Here is a 25,798-nt window from a genome sequence, read left to right as displayed (position 1 = left end):
TTTAAAAGAGGGGAGAACAGAGAGGTAAAGGAAAAAAATTACTAGAATGTGGTTCACTGATAGATAACAAATGATCAATCAGTGATCCACACCTATGTCCGCTCTCATTTAGTATTGTTTCATTTTCACCTTCCCACCAGGCCTTACTGTGGTCAACCTGAAATAAAGCAAAGGATGGAGGGCTATTTTAAGAGGGTTGGGACTCTCAGCCACTCCCCAAATTTGTCTGTCATAGTCTGCACACATCTGCTGCTCTCCCCTCCTCCAATGAATGATTTACTGTTGGGTGGGTGTCTTAGCACTACGAGCACATGAAAACTAAATGTGTCATGATCCTGGGCCAGTGGCCCAGTGTTTGGAGTTCTAATTGTGAAGTTCTGTTTTGTTCTATTTCCATTTCTAGTTTTGGTTATAGTTTAGTATTGGAATTTTAGTTTTTCTTTGTTTTCTGTTTGGTTTTTCATGTTCTGGTTTTCCCTGTACTCCTGTGTGTTTAAGTCGTGGCCCTCCTGTGTTTAGGTTCCCTTTGGTTTAGTTCTCCCTGTGTTTCTCTTAGTGTCTCTCCCTTGTCTCAGGTCTTGTTTAGTTGGTCATGTTCTCATTCCCTCTGTGTCAGTCTCTGTGCTAAGTCTGCATGTATTTGGTTAGGTCACTTCCTGTTTTATTTTGACGATCTTGTTTTCATTGTGCTTTGTGTTTTGGTTTACTTCCCCTTGTCTGTTAGTGTATTTCATTCACCTGTGTTGTCACCTGTTTCCCTTTTCCCTCATTATGTCTCAGTGTATTTAAGGTCTCTGTGTTGTTTAGTTCCTGGTCGCGTCGTCAGTTACTCTTTGGTTTTTCCTGGCTGTGTACTCTGTGCCACGTTCATGTTAATGCTACATTCGAGTCTTTTGATTAAAGCTTTAAGTTAATGTTAACATCCTCGCTTCAAGTCCTGCACTGGAGTCCTCTGCCTCATTGGCCTCAGCCTGAAACCTGACAAAATGAGGACCACAAACACCAAAAGCAAGAGAATAGCAAGCCTCTCTGATAGGATTGTAGGTAACAGGGTGCAGACCACTACCAGTGGAGGGAGGTGTATAGCATGCAGGTGCTGTGAAGTCTACAACATCTAAACCGAGTGGCAGGCTGGCTTACAACCCACCAAGAAACGAGAAGCCAGCTTTAATAATAAAACTTTCAACTTTTCTTGAAGTCATTTCTAAAGTACATCCACTTAAACTGACTCGAAAAAAAGTAGGAAAAATCCTTTTTTTGAAGTAGAAATTTAAGAAATTGAAATTAAAATGACTTTTAAGAAAGTTAGATTTCACAGGCTTGTAGTGTGTGTGTGTGTGTGTGTGTGTGTGTGTGTGTGTGTGTGTGTGTGTGTGTGTGTGTGAAAAAGACACTTCCCTCTAGTTTAGTCAATAAGTTTTATTTGTGGAAACTGAAGATCCAAAGTGGTGACTTCACTGGGCACTAAAAGTTGCGTATAAAAATTCAAATAAAAGCATCCCAGATCTAGAATAAGCACGCCTCTACATCTTACCCATCAAATAAAATTGCCTCTTTCTGGCTGAGGCTCTGAACACCCCTCCTGTTATATTGTTCCCCAATATCCAGTTTCCAACAGGAGATACACCAAAGCACGACGTTCTTTTAATGCAGTTTTGAAAGCATGAATATATTTTGCACACTGGCAGAAACGATGGCATCATCAAAACAAAGCGCCTCGTTGTCCAGCTGCTCTTGTGGTTTTTATGTTTTTATTCAAGAAGCACGTGAATACAAGTGGACTGTAGCAGAGCCCTGGTGCTGATTTGGTTACTTCTGGCCATCCTTTCCCTAATCATCCCCCCCACCCATTCTATGCCAGCCTCCCCACTCCCTTTCAAGGGAAGAATTCTCCCCTGTAATCCATCCCAGCTGTGGCAGATTGCACGGCCAATTAAAGAAAAACCGTTTGGCTTGCCCCAAACGAGACAGCCACATGTTGCAGCACGACCTCCCCTCCACGTTGCCTTCATCCCCACTGGGACCTCACCTCTGTGGGGTTAGGGGTCACACCGTTTGTCGTTCCTTCGTCAGTTGAGCGGGGAGGAAAACACAGAGACTGCAGACAAACAAGACAATTAGCTCCAGCTCTGAGCATCTCAACCGAGGCAGCCTCCCGTGGGGTCGAGGAGGCTACGTCCCACAGCCACGCCCACACTTGCGCTTAGACTCTGCTGCTGTGGCCCGATTATAGCGTCATTATCTCAGAAGGTCTGGAGTGCGAGGAGGAGGAGGTCAGAATGTGAAAAGCTGGGGACACAGTTAAGAAATGGAGGTCAGACCTTAGCAAGCAAAGGGCGTTCACCAGTGCCGCGTGATTTAGGTTATGACTTTCTAATGACGTCACACCAGAAGATGACGGGATGTCCCTGAACTAAAAGGGGTTCAGAGATGGGGCCATTTTTTCAGTACTGTCCTTTCAGTGACTCAGATGTGTGTGTGTTTGTGTGTGTGTGTGTGTGTGTGTGTGTGTGTCCATGCTGGTGCCTGCATCCACACATCAGTGTTTGTTTTCTCACTTAAGCCCGCTGGTGTCCAGCCCAACATCAGGGGCATGAAATTGAAGCAGTGTGCTTTCTTCCCATAACATACAGCATAAACAGGAAATCTAATCACTGCACCGCAGTAACGCAAAACCCTGATATTGTAAACACACATAAGCTTACAGTATGCGTACAGCAGAGGCATATATGGGGATAAAGGGAAGTGCCCACTATAGACTGGCCTCTCCAAGACACTAAAGCATTCCTGATCACTGAGGTCTGCACAGCATCACACAGGCTAGTAGAAACAGATGCGCTCGATGTACCCATATTCTATATAATGCATGCAAGGTTCTTAGTATGGAAAGCTAGGAGCATTTGTGACCCTAATGACCTCACATATGCAGCGAAGCATACAAGGTCTACAATACACACACGTGCGGTTAAGACAGTTAATGAAGGTAGAATGTATGAAAAAACCCAGGCTGAGTGCATTCGGCACTAAATTCCAGTTGGCATGAGGTAAGACTTAGCAGCACGCCAAATGATTAAAGACTGGATACTTAATAAAGCAGTGTATCAAAGGCAGACAGAACAACGCCTGCCAACTCATGTTGCATTTAAAATAGTGGATGCATCTAATGTTGTCTAGGCAAAGGCATGTCCAGTGTTTGTATGCTAGTCCAGCCCTCTTCTTTTCCAAGAAAATAAAAATGTCTGACCTAGGTTTGGGAGAGAACTAGGGAAAGAAACAAGGCGACCAGTAGCAGAGTCACAGACGGACAGAACCACCCAAAAGAAAACAGACAGTGTTGCTTTCCCCATTACCGTTTCAGACTTTGATATGAAGCAGAGCGGGAGAGCGGTGGCTAGTATATCAAACCCAGATCTCTCCTTCCCCGCCTCGTTTCTGCAGTCATCTGTGTAATAGCAAGATCAGTGTGAATGAAGTCAGCCGGCTGTCTCCATTATGACTGTCCTTCTGTTAAATCTCGAACATAAACGAGGGCAGTTCGTCTGATTCTCCAGGGGAGCTGTTTAAACTGTAGGCCAAATAGTCTGATGAGCCTGATGCATACAGCATGCTTTCCTTTTGAAAAATGTCCACTTTTTTATATCTCTGCGCAAATGTCAGCACCCTCGCTGTTCCTCCTTTTGCTGATTTTTTTCCATCCCCAATTCTTTTTCTTTTTTTTCACCCCCTCCCTTCTGAACCTGCTTTCAATTCCCTCTGTGTGTTGACAGACACTCTCATCTGGGCGACCTTGCTTTCTTCCTGTGTTTCCAGGTTTGGAGGAGGTTGGGAAGGGAGTGAAAGGTGAAAGGTTGGCCTTGTGCTGGGTGCTGTCTCGGCCTCTGTCAACACAACCTCTGCTCTGTAATACCATTTCCCCTGGATCATTCCAAAAGAGGAGGGGGGGAGTAGACAAGACAGTCAATTAGCTGACACACCGCAGAGTGAACGCTTTACATCATGCCATACATACCAGATCTCCATTGTATCGAGGGGTTTACCCGAGGGATTTTTGAGTAACTGTTTTATGATCATTTGTGTACACATTAGATACTACAATAGTCATATAAGAGATGGACGTAGCTTTTTAAAGCCTTGAGTTATTTTGTGTGCTGTTGGTCTTTTGAAACCTAATGCATCTTTCAGTGCAACCAAACGCTGAACAAGTAACAGGTTAGACTGAAATGTGTCTTACTGTTTAATGCTTCATAAATGAGTCTGACAGATGAATTTCTAGGAGAGCATTTCAACAAAACTGAGCCATTTTTTTCATATCCATGTATGTGAATGTTGAATACTGTAGTCTTATAGACAGCTGTGGGTCAGGTGATAGAGCAGGTTGTCTACAAATCAGACGTTTGGCGGATTGATCCCTGGCTCCTTCAATCTGCATGCCAAAGGAGCAGCTCCTGCTGATGTATCCATCAGAGTGCAAATGTTCAATTAAAACACTGTATTAATGTGTGTGTGAGTGAGGCCTGCAGTAGAAAGTGCTCAACTGAGTAGAAAGGGGCTCTATAGGTGCCAGTCCATTTGTTACAGGGACTGATTGGGGGTGAGGGGAGCGAGATGGGACAAAAACATGCTGTGGAAGAGAGCCGGTATTTAATAATAATTAATGATTAAATGTAGAGTGGTGGATAAACACAGAGTGAAAAGAGGTGAGTGAAGAAGAAACACTCAATGCATCATGGGAACCCCCCCAGCAGCCTAGGCCTAAAGCAGCATAACTAAGGGAGGGTTCAGGATCACCTGATCCAGCCCTAACTGTGAGCTTTATCAAAAAGGAAAGTTTTAAGCCTAATCTTAAAAATAGAGAGGGTGTCTGTCTCCTGAATCCAAGCTGGGAGCTGGTTCCACAGAAGAGGCGCCTGAAAGCTGAAGGCTCTGCCTCCCATTCTACTCTTAAGTATCCTAGGAACCACAAGTAAGCCAGCAGTCTGAGAGCGAAGTGCTCTGTTGGGGTGATATGGTACTATGAGGTCTTTAAGATTAGACAGAGCCTGATTATTCAATACCTTGCATGTAAAAAGAAGAATTTTAAATTCTATTCTAGATTTAACAGGGAGCCAATGAAGAGAAGCCAATATGGGAGAAATCTGCTCTCTCTTTCTAGTCCCTGTCAGTACTCTAGCTGCAGCATTTTGGATCAGCTGAAGGCTTTTCAGGGAGCTTTTAGGACAGCCTGATAATAATGAATTACAATAATCCAGCCTAGAAGTAATAAATGCATGAATTAGCTTTTCAGCATCAGTCTAGACATTAGAATATTGAAATAACTGACAAAAATAAAAGAAAAATGATCCAAGTCTTGCCTACTTTTCACGATTCAAACTTTCTCTGGATAAATGAAGTATCTGTTACATTTCAGTATCATCATTACGTGGCTCCTCCAGAAAAGTTCTGCTCCTATTGACTATTTCATTCCAGTTTTCTACCTTAGGTTTTTCTTTGCATCCCAGCTCTTTCAATATGTACTAAAGAGCTGAGTTTCACTAATCATAGCTGATGTCGATGGAAATAGAGATGAATTAAGATTAAATAGATATACATTATGCTATAAATAAAATGTCCTGTAATGTGTTCCAGGCAGTTTTGCCTTACAGTAATATTGTTTCATTCTGCATTCCTTTTAATCTCACCTGTATTAGCAAATATTCTTTATCTCTGTTTATTACTTGAGTGGCTGCTATAAAAGAATTTATTGTATCACAAACAACTAAGTTCATTAAATTATAATGTCATTTTTTAGGCTAATAAATTGTACCTAAAACCGTGCTTGTGAGGAACTTTAAGCTTCTTTTTTTTTTTTCTTCTTTCTTAATCCCAATGACCATGCTCAGTAGCATCACAATGATAGCGAGTGTAAACCCAAGCAGATGTGCAGAAGCCAACTCTCCAAGCAATCTCCAAACATTTTGTAAATCTCCTCTCGCCTCAAGTTTGACCTTTCACCTCTAGCCTGGGGTCATCTGTATGAGGAATCTAAGCTCTGTTTGGTCTTCCAAGTCCTTTCATATCACAGAGAGCACAGGTAGGGTCAGGCCTTAACACATCCTGAGCGTGCACTCTGACCCCAGCGCTCAATTTCAGGCATTTTATGATCTGTGCAGTACACTGTGATCAATGTCATTTATCTGGTTTTGTTAAGTGGCCTTCCTCTGGAAAGTCAAAGGTCACAGTGATTATGGGCATACCATGAGTGACCCACCCCCATCAGGAAATCCCTTATATTTCTCTTTGACCCCGCCCATCAAATATCCTGGAAGGTGCTAGGAGCGGCCCGTCACTGTGATTGATTGTCTCTAAAGGCAGGAGAGCCAGCCCAGGCCAGTAACTGGCCTGGTTTTCATATGTCGTGTTTGTGTGTGTGTGTGTGTGTGTGTGTGTGTGTGTGTGTGTGTGTGTGTGTGTGTGTGTGTGTGTGTGTGTGTGTGTGTGGGGCCTTTATTAAGATTAGTTCTTCTCGTGTGCCTACAAGATCCTCACCCCACAATCCTTTGCCATGTGAAGGACCATGCAAACCCAAATATTGGACTGTCACATGTTCCCAGTGTGTATAACAGCATGTGTGGGTGGATGGCTTCATGTGATTTTGATGTCTCAGAGTGTGAGAGTATAAGACAAGGTCTCAGTAATAAGCGACAGAAGGGAATATATTTTCCTTTCCATTGCCAGGAGAATGGAAAAAAATCTGGGGTGTAATGACTCTATCCGTGAAATGGGAGTTAAACCATAATAATCATTAAGAGGCGACCACACACGCACACGCATGAATAGAGACACACCAGCTGCCCTATATTTCCCCTGTGAAAACACTTCTCTGGGATAGGTCATGCACATGCATGCACTCAGTGCACAAAACAAATGCAATCACATAAAAAAGCCTTTCCAGCTTTCTCCTTTGGTCTCTCGTGTCTTTTCCATCACCTATCAGTGGATCTTTGGAAGATCAGCACAGAACGCAAAGTCCCAACAAATAAGCAACTGTGTTCACGTGTCATGGTCACTGCTGCTGTGTTCCTGCTTTTTGAATAATTTCCTGGGGTTGGACTGATTGTTCCTCCCTTTGGGCAGAGCCACCTGCACACAATGAAGCCTCATCGAGTCGCTGTATTTGAGGACCGGCAGACGCCTTCACTCTTTGCCAGAGAGTCATTATCTGTGCTGCGGTAAACTGGCTCAGTTTGACAAGCTCCTGCAATTTTCCTTCCTAGGATTAAACTAACAAATGTATCTCTCACTATTTGATTCTTTAAGGATGACTTGTTGGTTTTACGAGTTTTACTGTCCACTCCTTTCAGCAGCCCGCCTTGTGAGTTTTGGACTCACCTGCCCTTCCACTAGCCTCACCTCTAGGACTCCTCTCCCTCCAGCACCAACCACTTCCTCCCAGAAATGAGCTCCCCCACTCTTCAAGCAAGCTTGTACCCTTCTGCCTTCCCTCATGTTACTCTCACTTCTGGACACGTAGCTTGAGCAACAGAAAATAATGTCCTTCTCCCCTTCAGAAACAACCAGAGGAACCCACTTCTGCCCCGACCTCAGAGTCTGTAATGCATCAGTAGTAACCCTTTTAGTAGATGTGTGTTTGGGACGGGGTTACTCTATTTAGTTTCTCATGGGTTTTGTTGTCAGTGGCCTTTGCATTAGGTGCTGCCACTGTTGTATCCATTGTTTAGTACTTTCGCACTTAGTAAAACTATTCAGCTCCAATTTTGCCATTGTTAATTCTTTAGCTCGGGCACCTGCAAATAAAGTTTACTTGTGGATTTGAGAAACAACCCAAGCTTTATGATATATTACTACCTTTGAATATGAGTGAGGGATATACACCATATTGACGGAAGTATTCAGCCACCCGTCCAAATCATTGAATCCAGGTGTTCCAATCTGTTCCATGGCCACAGATGTACACTGTAAACCCGGATAAGTTGAATCTACTTAAAAAAAAACAAGGTAACTCGTTGCCTTAAATTTTTAAAGTAATGAAACAGTTGAATAAGTGCAGTGGACTATGTTCAGTGTACTCGAGACATTTTGGAATGGAATGAAAGATCTAAGTTGAATGTACTAATAACAGAGTTTCAGTAACTGAAGATAATTAGTTTAAGCAATCACCACCCATTTGTTTAACTCAGCCTGTTAAGTAAGCACTACTCCATTTCCAATTGAACTAAATTGTATGTTCAAATTGACCAAACTTGATCCCTGATCCAACACACCTGAATCAAATGGCTGAATTACCTCCTCAGTATGCAGTCAAGTTCTCCAGAGTCCTGCTAATGACTTCTATATTTGACTCAGGTGTGTTGAAGCAGAGACACATCTAAAACCTGCAGGACAGCGGCTCTCGAGGCCTGGAGTTGAAGAGCCCTGCTCTAGAGCAGTGAAGACGTGTTTTCTAGTGACCAGTCACGCTTCTCCGTCTGGCAATGTGATGGATGAGTCTGGATTTGGCGGTTGCCAGGAGAACCATATTTTGTTTGACTGCACTGTGCCGAGTATAACGTTTGGTGGAGGGGGGGATTATGGTGTGGGGTTGTTTTTCAGTGTCACAAATGAGCTTTTTCCATGTCCCAAAAGCCAGTCTCGATAGCCGGGGATCGGTCCGCCAGGGCCTCCGCCCTTGGCCACCACCCGACACACATTGCACCCGACCCCTGCGACACCTCCTGTGGGTGGTGGGCCTACAGGAGGGAGGGCCCATGTAACCTCTTCGGGCTGTGCCCGGCTGAGCACCACGGGCTCATGCCCGGCCACCAGACGCTCTCCCCCGAGCTCCCTCCCCAGACCTGGCTCCAGAGTGGGGCCCCGGTAACCCTATCCCGGGCAGGATAAACTGTTCCCTTGTTGTTACAATCATAGGGGTCTTCTGAACCGCTCTTTGTCTGGACCCTCACCCAGAACCAGTTTGCCATGGGAGACCCTACCAGGGGGACAAGCCCCCGGGCAACATAGCTCCTGAGATCACTGGGACACACAAACCCCTCCACCACGATAAGGTGGCGATTCACAGAGGAGTAGAGCCGCTGCCCCTCCACATCGAAAGGAGCCAGTTGTGGTGGCTCGGGCATCTGATTAGGATGCCTCCTGGCCGCCTCTTGGGTGAGGTGTTCCGGGCATGTCCCACCAGGAGGAAGCCCCGTGGTAGACCCAGGACACGCTGGAGAGATTATATCTCTCATCTGGCCTGGGAACGCCTTGGGGTCCCCCCGGATGAGCTGGAGGAGGCGGCTGGGGAGAGGAAAGCCTGGGCTTCTCTGCTTAGGCTCCTGCCCCCGCGACCCGACACCGGATAAGCAGAAGAGAATGGATGGATGGATGGACAAATGAGCTTCTGGAAGAACAGTAAAAAATTCCCATAAACACACTCTTAAACCTAATGGAAAGCCTTCCTGGAAGCCAGGATGTCATCACAGGGGAGAGATGGCATCATCCCCACACTCTGAGCTTGGGTACCCATCCCCAAGAACAACTGGTACGTTGCACTGGAGAGCAGCTGACCTGAAAGAGAAGATCACCCCAAAACAAAAAAACCTGGACCCTCTGTAGCCGATTACCAAAACTACATGAAGTACCCTGTGAAAGCCTACTATAAGCTGTGGATGCATAGAAGACATAAGCAGAGCAAAATACACATGTTAGTTTAGCTGCTCAAAAAAAAAAAGAAATGTTAACCATTTAATTAATGAAATAATTAAGCATAATTTTTGATTGTATTTAAATCTTGGGAGCAAGTAAATAGTCAAACAACAGTTACAGTGAAACGTGAGTGAGGCAGAAAGCAGAAATAAATAATAAATAATAAACATTTCATTGCAACACACTGTGAGTATTATTTACAGTCAGTGCAGCTGGACTTCAGGATGAACCAAAGGCCAAAATAATAAACAAAACCAACTTATCCTCCCAAAATGAAATCTGCCTAACTCCCCTAAAAGAACAACAGAAGCAAATGAAAAGACATTTACTAACCCCGACTCCCTACACTGAACTAAACACAGAGGAAACAGTGTCTAAACAAAAATAGGGATCTACCCATACTTCATGCTTTACAAAGGAAACAGTAGAGACAAAACTGACAGAGAAAACATCAAGACTAACACATGTCATGTAAGTTCATCTGTCTTAAAGTTACACACTTTGAGATACGGAGCTCCAGCTTGGGAAATATGGAAACTCTAGGGGTTGACCTGTGGGTCAGAAAATCTGCAGTGGGCCTGCTACTGGAGGCTGACCAGTCCACAGTGGACCAGTCACCTGTGAACAGGCACAGACTCTCATGTTTGCATGTTTAAATAAATCACTGCATCTATTTCCCATTTTCCTAGTAAAACAGAAAGAAATGATAGGTGGCTGAAGACTTTTGCACAGTACTGTTTATGCTGTTAAGCATTACCAAAGTTTCAAATACAAGCTTCATACTCAAAAGGTTTTTCTACGCTCAGCTCTGTATGATGTCAGAAAGAGCAGATATTCCTAATATGGTCATTTCAGGCACACGTGTTCAGGTTGTAAACACAGAAGACCCACCAGCTGCTCAAACCTTCTGTTTGTGATGGGCAGCCAGTCACAAGAAAATTGTCTTAAAGGGACAGGAGCTCAAACAGCTTGTTTCAGAGAGAAGATGAACTAAAGGGCTGCACCAGGGAAAGATAAATATGAATTATTTTTAAAGGTAAATCATGTAAAACTATTCAATTAGAGTCCAAGAATTAAAAATGTGAATGTGGTAATAAGGATAAGAGGTCCACTTTTAAAGTTCCTGATTGTAATGTTTAAGTCTTCACTGATCAGATTTACTGAAACTTTAAAGAGGCCGGATCAGCCAACATGAGGTTCGAGCTGAGCATGATCAATACTTCCATGAATTGAAAAGAGTGCTGCTGAGGGGAAAAGTGACAATGAGTGTTTATGTGTTCCAAATACAAATCAACTAAAAGTACTACAGCCATTCAAAACACACATTTTTTTTTTTCCTTGCAGTAGTTTTAATGTACCAGTAAAACGAGACCCCACCTGACCTGATTCTGCTGAGCCGGCCCATTGCAGGGAACCTGGAGCACACGAAGACAGCTGGATTAACTCTGATGATCATAAACAGGCACTATAATAACTTAAAAGCAACTTGATTATGTCTACCTATACATACAAATGATGGACCGATCTGGCAGAGAGTGGGCAGATGAGAAGTTGCAGATATAGCTCTGCTAAATGATTATAGGATGAATGTCAGCTGTGCCAGCTGTGCCAGCCAGGGGTCAGAACCAGAGAGGAGGCAAATCCAGAAAAGAGAAAGTAAAAACAGAGAAAAAGGGGACAGAAAGTGGGGGAAGATGGGGACCATGTAGCGTATGTGTGCATTTTAACCTAACTGACTCTGACAAGAAGTGGTATGAATCACGACTGCTGTTCACGCGTGTTCAGTGTGTATTATCATTTCATAACATAATAATGTATTCGTATTCATTTTATGGTGTGGTTGGCTGTTCCTGCTCCCGCTCTCCTTTGTGTTTGGGCAGTGAAGTGGTCCTTGTGGTCTGGTCCTCCATTTTAAGAGAGGAGCACTGATGACTGCTGAGCCACCAAGCCTGACAGCCAGCCCTGGGAAACGTGCGGCCCTGGCCGCCCCCGCCTCTCACACACACTCCAGCTCTATCAGCTCATTTGCTTTGTCTTTCTTTCCTGGGTTGTTTCAGTTCATACCTGATGTCTGTTTTATTCCTCCTTCTCTTATCTGTTGCCTTGTGAGGCGGCGTTCCCCAGGGTGAATCCGCACGGGTTTGATAGCCAGAGCTGTCCGTCTGTCTGTCCGCCCGGCTTTCCCTCCATCTCTTTTCGGTCTCTTGTTTCATCGCAGCTGTCCACTTTTCGCCCCCTCATTCTCTCTGTGTTCCCGCCTGCTTGTCTCTCTGTCATTTTAACCTTCACTCTCTGTCTGTCTGTGCCTGTCAGTCTTTCCCCTCCTCTCTACTTTTTTCGCTTTCATCACGGCTCTGTTTTTCTGCTGAGGTGAGTGCTGATAGCTCCCATATTTTTTTTCCCAGCCCTTCTTCCTCCCCCTCTTCTCTTCTCCTCCCTGCCCCACATCTTCCTATCCCCTGTTTCCACGCCTGGTCCAAATCAGACAACACATCATTCCCCCCAAATATGTGGTTTTCACAAGGACACAGCACATTACCAAAGTTTTTTTTTTTCTTTTTTTCCTTTTTAGACCACAGTGCTGTCACCGTGCTGCTGTTATTATCTCGGGCCACTTTCAGGTCAGTCGGGGGTGACACTTCATTCTTACCATACCACTGATAGCTCGGGAATAAGGCTTAGCAATATGAATGATGACACATACCATGGGATGATAGAAATGACTCCATTACTGTAGCCATCCATTTAATAGATATTAGGCTCTGATTGCAAGCAATGATGTCAATCATTTAAAAGACATATGTATGAACGATCTGTCAGGTATTTAAAGTGGACCTGTTATGCTCATTTTGAGCTCCATATTCATATTATTAGACTCCATGAAAGCAGCTTTGCATGATTTATGTAGCTCATACTCAACTTTGCTTTACACTATCTATAACAAGCTATTTTAGCCCCCTTCCACTATCTGATTGGAAGCCCCTCCAAAACAAAATGTTAATCAGCAGGTGGGAGGGGCCTCTGTCCGGCCAGAGCTGGATGCCTTAGATAACTTAGGATAGCTTTTGGCCCACCAAGATTACATGCACATAAGCTGACCTCATTTTTTTTTTAAACTTTGGCCATGTTTAAGTTTCTTCTCACTTGCTTTGACAAATTATTTTAACATTTTTCAAGTTCTCAGCGCTGAAGATGCATTTTCCATAAGAGCTTCGATCAGCAGCAAAATGCAATAGATGACCTGCAGAAAGCTATAACTCACCCAAAACCTGCCATACATGTGCCAAAATGACATCTTTATGCTGATGACCAGGTCAGTGCCACCAAAGTATCACATCCCTCTGACGCTGTTCACCAAGGTGGTGAAAATGTTGACTTGCTTTGTTAAAATAACACTGGACTATAAGTACATCCATCATCTTTGGATTTCCTAAACGTCTTGGAATGCTGACACTGAATGCCTACTGTATTTTTCCGAGGATAACAGACTGCTGTTTGGCTTCAAAGTGAATACTCCTCAAATGCTAATTTCAGAAGCAGGTGATAAGTCTGCTTTTGGAATTAACAAAACATCCATCCATCCATCCTCTTATCCTGTTCAGGGTCGCGGGGGGCTGGACCCTGCCCTGTGACAGCCTATCCCAACTGTCATAGGGCGAGAGGTCGGGTACACGCTGTACAGGTCACCAGCCTGTCACAGGGCTAACACAGAGAGACATACAACTCACATTCACACCTATGGGCAATTTAGAGTGAGCAATTAACCTAACCCCAGTAACTGCACGTCTTTGAACTGTGGGAGGAAGCCAACACAGACATGGGGAGAACATGCAAACTCCAGAGAGAGAGAGGCCCGGGCCAAGGTGGATTCAAACCCAGACCTTCAAGCTGTCCTGCTAGCTGTGAGGCAGCAGTGCTAACCACCACGCCACCATGCTGCCCTGTGACCGCTGTCCCTTTGTCCACAGATTCTCATAAACCTCCTCATATCTCTGACAGAAGAAGCAGTGTGTGCCACAGCCATCCTCTGCCTCCTTTTGCGTCTTCCTCTCATTTGTTGTCTCCTTGCTTCACTGCCACACATCCTTATTCTTCCTCCTCTTCCACGGGCAGGCTGTTCCCCTAATAAAATGTTCATCTGAGCAGTCTCAAGCTCTAAAATATGCTTAATTTCATTTTGACATTTATATGAACTATTCTGCGTGTAATGCCTGACACAATGAACATCATCTACTTTGCTCACAGACACATCCAATATTTTTTTCAAATTATAGATGACTGCACTTAATGACTCGCCTAAATCTCCTAAATCCTTTGCAAATGCTAACAGCAACACATGGTGTGAGAAATGTGCACAAGTTTTAAAGGATTTCAAATGTTGTTTTGAAAACTTAATCTGTCATTTGCGAACTGAGCAAAATAAACTAAGTAAAAAAAAAAAAAATGTAAGAATCCACCTTTGTAGTGACAGAAACTAAGGAAAAGGACAACAGATCCAATTTAATTCTCCAAATTGATCCACAAACATACATCACCAGTTGGTAATTTTATTTTTGACACACTACAAACCACAATCTCACAGTGAGCAAACAGCACTTCATCCATCACCCTCACACAGCAAAGGATACACTGGAAAACTGGGGTGCAGTAACCTGCCCATGGAGACTGGCATGATGAAGTTGTTTTTAAGCATTTACTTCCGAATAATACATGAGGCACAAAAATGTTTTTTGTTCCTAAAATATTTTAAAGGTGGAATTTATTCCTGTACAGGAAAAATATAAGATAGAAAGGTAGATGCCACAGCAGAGCACAGAAGCTAATCAAATAAGCTCTATCATGAAATATTAAAGGTAAAGATAAAATGTATAATTCATAAACTTAAGGACAACATTATTTGGTATGTTGCACATATCAGTAAACAGTAGCTTTTTGCGTACTTTTGCAGACAAACTTGAGCCAAATTAACCCATTTTTCTTGTCACACACTGAGAATTGTGATTACACAAAATAATAATAGCAGCAATTTATTTATATGGGCTATGCATTAATGTTTGAGTACAATGTTTATAAGCAATTATCATGAATTCATGATCATAAAACTAACCCCCCCCACAAAAAAAAACTAATAAAGAAATAATTTCTTGAATGTCTGTGTTTGAAGTATTCTCTTTATATGTGTATGAAAACAGCCTTTAACACACAAACAGTGTCTGACACACAATTTAAGCAAACAGCACAAACAGCAAGTTCACTGCATGACATGCGGTCTTTTTGCTTGTATTAATACTGACGCTGTCACGCTAAGGGTCAAGCAATTTATGTAAACACTTGCATGCAGCCGTTTCCAAGAACACCAAATAAAATTTGAAATTTGATCAGTAAAGAAGTCTCATGCAGCAGTGTTGTCCTCTGTTAAACACCCAACAGCATCGCCAGTGGAAAGTTGCAATGTATTCGGCCGAGATCCATCATCATTCTTGGGCAGTTTTTTATTTATTTTTTTCTTGCCTGGACGTCCGCGGTCTTGTTCTCCAAGTTCCCAGGAGTTCTTTCAACAGGGCTGTCCAAACTGGAGAGAACATACATTCCCTGTGTGCCCGTCTATGTCTGCTGCAGCCAGAGCTAAAGTTTCACTCCTCTCTCCAAACTACAGCCAGGAAAAACAAATGACATCCTTTTTAAAGTTTGGAATCCAAGGCAAAAAGAAGGAAAAAAAAGTCACCACATTCGCCCTAAGTTTGGATCGTAATAGATCCATCAACATCAGACTACTAGTTTGTGCCAATTGTTCTGCCTGGCCATGATTTGATGGCTTCCATGTGAGTGGGTATCCTCTTGTAATATAATGAGAACTGCAATCAGGATCAGTGTGTGAATGGTGGCTGACATCTTGCCATAAAGCGCACTGGAGCAGATGCTTGCAGGCGCTGGCATGCAAAGACACATACATAATGAAAACCTGTGAATACATGCATTTCATGCATACACTTCTAGACAATAGCTTCACATGCAGAGAGCACGATCAGTGCTGCTGTTACTGTCATTCTTCATCTCATATCATTGGCGTGCCAACAGCAGCAGCTTGAGCCTTCGGGCCACGGATGGTTCTAGAGACGGCGCTTTTACGGTAAGTTAAAATGGACCCGTCGTTCTCAATCCCGACTCCAATCCATCCAGCTCTGTTGCTCCCGTCACCAAGAGAAACTGAGAAAGAAGGACAGCGATCAAGTTGGCAGGCAGGCCGAACAATTTGGAAAACGTCACAGGGACCAAAAACTCTTCCAGGAACAGAGTCCTTAACACTGTAACGCTGAAGAAAGCGAGCCATAAGTGGAGAGCTATTGGATACATAATGAAAAGTAATACAGTTCGGGAATGGAAAACTCGAATCCTAAAGGATTTTTAAATTGTACCAATAGTTAAATAACTAAACAGCGACCATACAAAGTGTACCAATAAAGGTCAGCTGTGTATTATAAAGAAACAAAAGTACACACTCAAACAAACAGGGGATTGTTGCAGCTTCAGATTTAATATGAAAATGCTGAATAACAAATCTGAAAGACTGGTTTTTAGTGGTGACGTGTGAAACCGCCTCTCGGAGACTATGAGATTATACGCAAAATAATACACAGTGCTGTGAAGGAGTATTTGCCCCGTCTGGATTTTTTTTTTTTTTTTTTTTTTTGCACTCAGACTCAGACTTATGTGTTTCAGATCATCAAACAAATTTTAATATTATAAAATGCCAACCCAAGTAAATACAAAAAATAGCTATCCAAACTCCAGGGAACCACAAAATGGTGAAAACTTGGAACAGTTATGAACCCTTCCAGGAGTACATTGATGACTCATCCAGGAGGTCACAAACAAACCATCTCAGAACAACATCTAGAGAACTGTTGTGCATTTCCTCACTTAAGGTCAGAGTTCATGATTCAACAATAAGAATGAGACTGGGCAAAAATGTATATATTGGAGAGTTTCTTGGCAAAAACCACCGCTGACCAAGAAGAACACAAAGGCTCCTCTCCCATTTGCCAAAAAACATCTTGATGATCTCCAAGATTTTTGGGGAAATATTTTGTAGACTGATGAGACATGAAAAAAAACAAAAAACATGACACCAGCAGTCAAACATGGTGGAGGTAGTGTGATGGTCTGGGGCTGCTTTGCTGCTTCAGGATCTGGAAAAACCATGAATTCTGCTCTCTACCAGAAAATACTTAAGGAGAATGTCCGACCATCAGTTCATGCCCTGAAGCTCAAGAACACTTTGGGTCATGCAGCAGGACAATGATCCATAACACACCAGCAAGTCCACCTCTGAATGGCTCAGAAAATAAAATGAAGATTTTGGAGCAGCCGAGTCAAAGTCTGGACTTAAATCTGATGAAATGCTTCGGCATGACTTTAAACAGGCCATTCATGTTCAAAAAGCCTTCCATGTGGCTGAATTCAAACAATTCTGCAAAGAAAAGAGGGTCAAAATTGCTCCACAGCGATGTGAAAGACTCATTACCAGTTATCACAATCGCTTGATTGGTTGTGCCATCCTTGGAAGGGCGAAAAGACTTTTTCACAGTATTGTAAGTAGGGGACAAACTTTTCCCAATTTAATTTGTTTCTGCCAGTACAGAGGGTGTTAAAACTGTGCTGACACTGGCAGCCATGTACGGAAAATAAAATAGGTGTCATTGGTTTTTCCCTTTTAATGCTGGCTGATGTAAGACACAGAACCAAAAATATGTTCACAAATAAAACTCACTCAAACTTCAGGACAGTCACTCCAGGGAACACGTCTCCGCTGCTCTAGAGTCCAGTGGCTTTACGCCACCGACTCCAACGCTTTCCATTGAGCTTGGTGATGCAAGGCTTGGATGTAGCTGGAAACCCTTTCCATGAAGCTTTCTGCGGTACCACGCTGGAATTCACTGAGCTCCTGAGAGCAACCCATTCTTTCACTAATGTTTGTAGAAGTAGTCTGCATGCCTAGGTGCTTGGTTTATACACCTGTGGCCACCTGTGACTGGAATACCTGGATTTCATGATCTGGATGGGTGAGTGACTGAATACATTTGGTAATATAGTGTATGTATGGAAGAAATTGTTGAATGACACCTAAAAACATAAGGAATTATTTAATTGGTATTTTGACTTTACAATTGCAGGTCTATCTTTAACAGTTTAATATGTTTTTACTTCTGGTGTAATGTTTGGTCATTTCTGGTTTCATGCAGGAGTTTGCAGCCGCAAAAATTTTGTCCTATTTTAAGAGAATATCATATTCTTAACCTTAGCCTTACAGGAAGTAACAGTTTACAATGTGCCATGTTAAAAAAAACAAAAAAAAACACACCTATGTGGGCCAGAGGAATCCACATAGGGATGGGGATGCCAGGAGAAGATGGGTCCTGTTCCATCTTCTCCTGGCATCCCTCAGTGAATAGATACATAAAATGCTCCTGGAATATAAAAGAACAGCAGCATAATTCACTTCCCAGACCAGCACAAGCACCTGTTGAAATAATGATGACGAAGGACTTTTTAAGAAAGTGCACAATATTAGAATTTTATAATCTGTTTATATACAGCTCATCAGAGAGTACTAAGATTTGAAAACTTACAGTAAATCTCAGCAGAAGACTGGAAATTAGCCTGTGCTGTAACACATATGCAGACTGTGAATACACACCTCAGACTAACACGTCATAATTGCTTAATGTGAACATATGCGACTCCTGCCAAGTCAAACTGATATAATAAAAATGTGCCAGACATGTCCTAAATCCACAGTGTTTGGCAGTGCTGAGCGATTAAAAAAAAAAAAAAAGCGGTAACAGGTCAGAGTGACATTTGAGAAAAATATCTCAAAAGAAAACGTTTGGATCTAACAGAAAATCAGTTCTGTTAGATCCAAACAGAAGAGTTTGTTTGGTTATATATTTTGAATAGGCAAAATGTTTTTGTTTCTTTCCTATACTTGGATACTTGGACCTATATATGGATTACTGAAGTACACCGAAGAGAAAACGTGTTTTCCTGTTTTTTTGTTGCTGTTTCTTTCTTTGCTTCTTTCTGCTGGGATTCATATTAATGTCCTTTTATAAATAAGATTAAATACATTGACATCTGAAATGTCTCCACTTGGAAGAAACTTTCAGATTAAACTGCAAAAAAAACAAAGACATTTCATTTATTTTTGTTCATTTTCTATGATTTTTTTTAAACTTGAAGACGTCAAACTGTGCGTTTTTAAATTATTGTGGTTTAGTAATGATTCAGTGATAGATAAATGCTCACTGGTAGCATTTTTGTAAATGATTTGGCTCCTAATTAAAACTCCACTAGGTTTAGAAGAAATGATTGATTGATCATAATCCACACAGTATTATCACCACAGGCTAAAGATGGACAGGTCGTTAGTATAACCAAGGGGGCAATTTTTGCTGGCTGACTGGCCAGAGGGGGTATATGTACTATAAAGAAAGTTCAACACAGCCAAGCTCTGGCTCGACAAGAGATAACAGGCATCGCAACGGTGGTCATCAACTTTCTCTATTAAGCCGGGCTCCAGGCTCTGTGTGTGCTCACACAAAAATGGGTGTGTTGTGGGTCATATGACTCTTCTTCCACACAAAGTGATCCCTATGACTGCAGCCTACTTCAGTCTCAAACATTATTAGGTGATGATGATGATGATAAGACTGTGATTAAAATCTATAAAATACAACAGTAAAATGCAACAATTGCAAATACAACAAAAGATTAATGCTGCAGGAAATGGTGGGATTCAGTGCACAGAGAAGCAAAATAAACAGTTGAATTCGAGTTAATTATTTCATCGCTGAGTGCGCTCTCAGTGCTGCTGTTTAAGATGACAGCTGCACTGAGAGCTCTGAAACGTTAAACTGGATCCATTTAAGCATTAAAGGTCACGGTTTCATAGCCTAAAAAAAGGAATCGCTTTGGTTTGTCGGCAGATCCAAGTGAAATTAACGTCTTTGACTGAACAGATATTCTTGGTGTGTGCTCTGTGTTCTAGTAGCTGCAGATTAGATCAAGTATAACAACATTTATACATTTTTTGCATCACCAGATTAATACATGCACGTTCCCATGACAGTGCTGCATTCTTTGGTTTTAGTAAGGTACAACCTTTCCATATAAAACGTGTGCCCCAGCACAGAATCCATATTTAACTAAACACAAGCTGTAAATAGAAGAATCAGTGAAAACGTGGCGCTTCTAGTCCACTTAAAAGTGAAACTCAGCACATACAGCAGCCCGCTCTCAACCAGGTTACATGTTCAACGTAAGTTACCATGGCGATTATGTCAGGTGACAACAGAACGACTTTTGTGATACAGAAAACTCCGATTTTAAGCTCAACAAAGCTCGCTGTCACTTCGTAGTACACCCCTCTGAGAGGTTTGCTGATCGAGGACGTGGGGCAAAACGGTGGAAGGCCCAGCACCACCGGGGTCGCTGCCTTCAGTTAAACAACAGAAAAGATTTTAATATATTTTTAGTATTAATCTTGTATCAATTTATGAAAGATCTAGGGGGTTCTTTGAGTATGTGTAAAGTCTGAAATCAGCGTAGTCACATTGACCTGCAGCTCTCATATGTAGATCTGCCGACTCCCCCCTTGCAGGCCACTAAATCTGGGCCATAATCACACCCTTATTCACACACTCATAAATCTTCTCCCCAGGCTCTGATGTCAACTTCATCCCCCAAAAACACATACACACACACACACAGACATGAGCTTCATAACAAACTACTGCAGCAGGCTATTTTTAACAATTCATTTCAATGCCTTTACAGTGCCAAAGTTTGGGGTCTTTGAAGTTTGAGTGGAAGTGCAAGAGAGCACTAGTTTAATTTCACTATGCAATAAAGGCTGCCAAGGTTCACAAGGACTTTCAAAAGCATTCAGACAGCTATAAAATTAAGCACAACAAAATGAAAAAAACGGGGTGTTCAATAAAAAAGCAAAAAAAAAAAAAAAAAGGATCAGCGTTCTCTACATGTGAAGTTAAAAGAGAATATTTAGGGGTGGAATATAGGATAGCATTTCACAACATTTATCAAATCTGCAGCAGGATATATATTCCTCTGTTTACGGTGCCTGGGAGGAGAAAAAAAAAAAAGAATGGTACAGTTTGTGAAATGAAGAACAGAGCCAACGCAAAGACAAACTGACAGGAGATTTCAACTTTGGGGATATAAAATTCTGGCATGCCTCGCACTTAAATCGCTTTGAAACAATATCCAATCACCATCTCTCTCTTTCTCCTTTGGCTTTGAAAAATGAAAGGTCAGGAGAACAGGATATGAAATATAGCAAAGGCATGTGACGGATGTATATTGAGATGAATGCAGAAACCAAAAAAAGCAGAGCAGGAAGGTAATCCAAGAGAAAGAGAGTCATCTCCGGATGGGAATCTGATAAAATCATTTGCCTGTCTTAAAATTTGATCCATCACCAAAGCTTGAAGAAAGATTTAAAAGGATATGCCCCGCATCAAAATATAAATTAATATACAACTTGCAAAGCAGGTTCTGTTAGCTCTGGCTTACAGTTTGACCTTAATTTTCAACAAATACACACACACACACACACACACACAATTGTATAACTATAGAAAGTTGTAAATGAATCTACAAAGCCATCTGTTAACACACGTACTTGTTACTGTAGTCCTTGGGCATGACATTGCTGCCTATTTAGGGTTCCTTGAGCTACCATTTAGCCACATTACTAAGCTAACTTTAGCTTAATTAGCTAATTATCAACTTCTGTAAAGATCAGCAAAACCCCATTTTTTGCCATCTGAAATTTGTCTGAAACCCATTGTTTCAAAAATCTTTTAAAATTTCAAGCCATAAATCAGCTGCAACTTATATGTGTCCCAGTGTGACGGTACCTGGCAGCATCTAGATTTGTCAGATCACTGTCATTTTTCAGATGAGGAAAATATATTATAAAACACATGAAGCTGGGAAATGATTGATACCGAGCAGGATCATTGGTGAAAATGTGCTGTGTGCAAAACACCATCCATCACGGCTGTATAATAAAATGTTACCAAATGCAGGAGAGGAATGAGTATCATCTGTGAGTGATAGAAGAGGAGAAAACAAGACAGAATGAAATCTAAGAAAGGAGGGTGTTCTTCCTCCTCCTCCCATCGGTCTCCAGCACATTAATTGAGTTTGGATGGATTGGAGATCGATGGCGGAGAGGCCCCTCGATTGCTCAGCGGTAAGAGGGATTAAAATTTGAAATCAATTAGTTTTGTGTCTGCAAACCCTTACCTCTGCGGGAAGGGAAAATCAATTAAGGAAATTAAAAGTTGAAGCAGCGACAAGAAAGTCATTTTCAACGAGCTCTTGTGCTTTCATCTCGGCCGGAGTTCAGGTGCTGAGTGCCACCGAGGATCAGACGGTGCCTTTATCTTGCTTACTTAGAAGAGGTTCGAGCCCGTGGAGACTTTCTGGGAAGGCATCTGAACTTTGAACTTTTGGCCTCCGTGGTGACGGACTCCCAGGCACACCTGGCTCACCGTGCCACTTAGAACAGAGCCAAAAGCGGACCTGAGATAAAATGCAGCCACGGTTGCATTTCAAAGCTATTTTTACAAAGAATGCTGGAAATCCATAATATCAGCAATGTTTGTTTAATGTACATCAAAGCAAAGCCCTGTTAAACCACCGCCATTCAAAAATTATTTCAAAGCAAAATGATTGGCTGCCGGGTTTAGACGTCACACTTCAAGCTTTTAAGGCTTTAAAGCCACAAATCCTCTCGTGGTATAAAAATGTGTATACTTTCTATCTCACAGGGCACTCACACAAATGTTTGTTGTCAAAAATCGCTGCTGCATCTCCTCAATAGCTCCTATTAGCAAAGGAGAGAGGCAGACGTATGGCGATAAAAGTGCAGATAAATGCTGTGTACAGAGATAGAGGGGTTAGAGGTAAGGAGACAGAGTGTCTCTTTGAAGATGACGGTCAGTTCTGCCTGGGAACAGAGCGTGCAGCTCAGTCAGTCTATAGCCACACTAGGCCTCTCTGTAGCATATCAGCTCCAGGGGTTAGAGGTCAGCCAGTGACCAAAAAAGCAACAGGAGTAGATGCATGGGGTGAAAGTGAAAGACTGCACTATGGGATAGCATAGATTAGTGTGTGGTTGAGGAGATAAGTATCTCCTTAAAACTGTTTTGTTGTTCTTTTGTTTTTTTTTTTTATTGTTATAATGAGAAGGATTTTATTTTTAATTGGGTTGTTATGATTTTATTTTGTTGCATTTAACCTTGGAAATGAAGTCTTTGGTGCATCTGCATTACACTCCTAGGACGCACCCCAAAAAAGAGGATGGTATCCAAGTTGTGGACTATATTGGACAATCCTTCACATCCTCTCATGACAGTCACAGGAGTATGTTCAATAAAAGTCTAATTTCTCCACAGTGCACCACAGGAAATCATTCCTACTGTGGCCATCAAACTTTACAACCCTTCCCCATGACACCAGGACTACTTTCACTTGCTGCATTTTGTGTATATTGTACATAATGCTGTTTAGATTTCAGCCATTTTCTTGCACTTATCCACTTCAGGGTCGCTGCTATCCCAGCTGCTGCTAACACAGAGAAAGTCTTTGGACTGTGGGAGAAAGCCAGAGTACCTGGAGATAACCTACGCAGACACGGGGAGAACATGCAAACTCTACAAAGAAAGGCCCAGGCCAGATGGTGGATTCAAACCTTTGCCGTGAGACAACAGTATTAACCACTCAGATTCATATTTTTCTCTTTGAATTTTCTGTCTTTCTTATTTATATCTTAATTGAGCATCTGCCACAGGCCGAAATTCATTGGTCGAGTAATAAAGCTGTTCCTTATACTACAAGTGCTGCAGGAGCTTTGACCTGTTTACACCCTTCTTCTTCTCCATGCACCTTGGAAGTCGGTGCAGTGCCAGAAACCTCCATTCTTTTTCCAAGAATTTAGGTAGTTGGTAGTCTGAGTCTTACTGATGGCGACAGCAAGAGGAAGAGCTGCTCTGTTTCTTTTTTTCTTTCTGAGTAGATGGCATCAAAAAGGCAAAAAGATACAGTATAAGAAAAGGACAAAGGATGTGGAATACAATACAAATTTAGCCATATAGTGCAACAAAACACACTCACTGAAACCATGAGTTGGCCTTTATTTTGAGAACAGAGTTTGTAGATTTTCTGATTTATTTGGCTTCTGTTCATGTGGGAAACTGGTCAGGGAAAGGTTAGCTTAGCATAGGGCCTAGTAGTCTGGAAAGCTTCGTTTATACTTTCCGCCTCCTTGAGTCCGTTAGGGTTTGCTCAGGTCTGAGTGACATAAATTTCATCATCAGACGGCGAGCACGAGGGTCCGCAAGGACACCCGCATGCCTGCCTGTTGTGACCACACGGCCTCTTTCATGGAGCATTTACATTACAGTTCACCAACTACACATGCACCCCAGGTGGCGAACTTCAAGTGGACTTCAAGGAATCTAACAGGAATGACTCCTCAGCCGTCCGGTCTCCAGCTGTCTGTGTCCATGTTCAGTATAAACTAGGCTTAAGTGTTATTTTAGCTTGCTCGCTAACGTTAACCGCTATTACTACTCAGAAGGTGCTTTACCTCTACAGTACAGGCTGGGATTTTACTAAACCACAAAGTCTTGATCTCTATTTTAATTTCGATAACACGTGTCATACAAGCAGCAAGGATTTAGAGAAGGAAGCTTCTGCATATTTATCTACAAAGTAACAGACTGAAAAACTTAGTCTGCTGCAGTTTCCCCCCAAGTGAAGAAAGAAAAACAAGCACTTCTTTTTTACAAAATTGCTCAATGGGTGGAGTAATAATTGAAACCACATCAGTTAGGAAATGACAAATGGTTCCCTTAACAGCAATTAGTGATCACTCTCACTCTGTGTCTGGTAACATTTACGGGATTGATGGATACTAATGTTCTCAAAGTGCAGTTTTTTTCATTGCTCTAAGCTGAACAATGCTACAGTTTTTGTACATTATGCCCATTGTATCATCCTCTGATTATAATTACCCCGCACTCACAATGTGCTTTTAATGCCTTATGAGCGCTTCAAGATTTAAACTTATAGAAGAGCACACACTCGCTTCACACACTCAGTGAATAAAGGAGCTCTTATGTCAGTGAAACAGAAAGAGGGAGGAAAACGCTCCTCCACTCTCTGTCCCTACAAAAGAAGCAAACAGGCTTTGATATCGGTGGAGTTCCCTCCGAGCTCAGTTGGAAGTAATCTATTCTATACATATAAAGACACAGCCATTTCCCTGCCCCACACTCAGACTGCAGTGGAGGGTCTTTCCAAAAAAGCAATGGAGGGCGTGATGGAATGAAAGAGGGGCACGGGGTAAAAGGATACAAGGAGAGAAAGGGAGCCAGGCAAGAGGAGACGGGATGAGAGAGGTGGCAGGGGAACAGAATGGAGGAGGAGGGGTGAGAGTGGGGGGTGGAATGAAGCAGAGAGCGGTGAAGAAAAATCTTCTTATCCCAAAGTATCTGCACCTGAGAGCAATTTGTCCCCAATTTGGGGAGCTTAATCATAGTATTGAAGTGTGTGCACACATATACTGACACACACAGCAGAAGCAGCAGCATTTGCAGGGTCTGGAGGGAGTTAGACACGCGGATGATGTCTTCTGGGAAAGCTGCAGGGGTCTTTGAAGAGATACCCAGCTCTCCACCACTCTGCACGCTAGACAGTGGGGGCCCTCTCATTTCCAGTACACCAAGCATGTGCATGTGTGTGTGTGTGTGTATATGTGACCCAAGCTCTTCTATCTTCTTTTTTCCCCTTCTGTAACACTCCACGGGCTGTCTTTTTTACCTCTCCTTCTCCTCTTTTCCTTCATTCTGTCTTTCTGATGAGGAAGCTTAGGTGGAATTCTGTGGGTGAGGTTGGGAGGGAAAGAAGAAAGAAAGAAAGAAAGAAAGAAAGAAGAAAGAAAGAAAGAAAGAAAGAAAGAAAGAAAGAAAGAAAGAAAGAAAGAAAGAAAGAAAGAAAGAAAGAAAGAATTACACTTGCCAAACTT

The sequence above is a fragment of the Archocentrus centrarchus genome, chromosome 13 (genome assembly GCF_007364275.1).
Source record: "Archocentrus centrarchus isolate MPI-CPG fArcCen1 chromosome 13, fArcCen1, whole genome shotgun sequence".
NCBI classification, from domain to species: domain Eukaryota; kingdom Metazoa; phylum Chordata; class Actinopteri; order Cichliformes; family Cichlidae; genus Archocentrus; species Archocentrus centrarchus.
The sequence above is the reverse complement of the archived record's forward strand: the minus strand, read 5'-3'. Positions refer to the sequence as shown.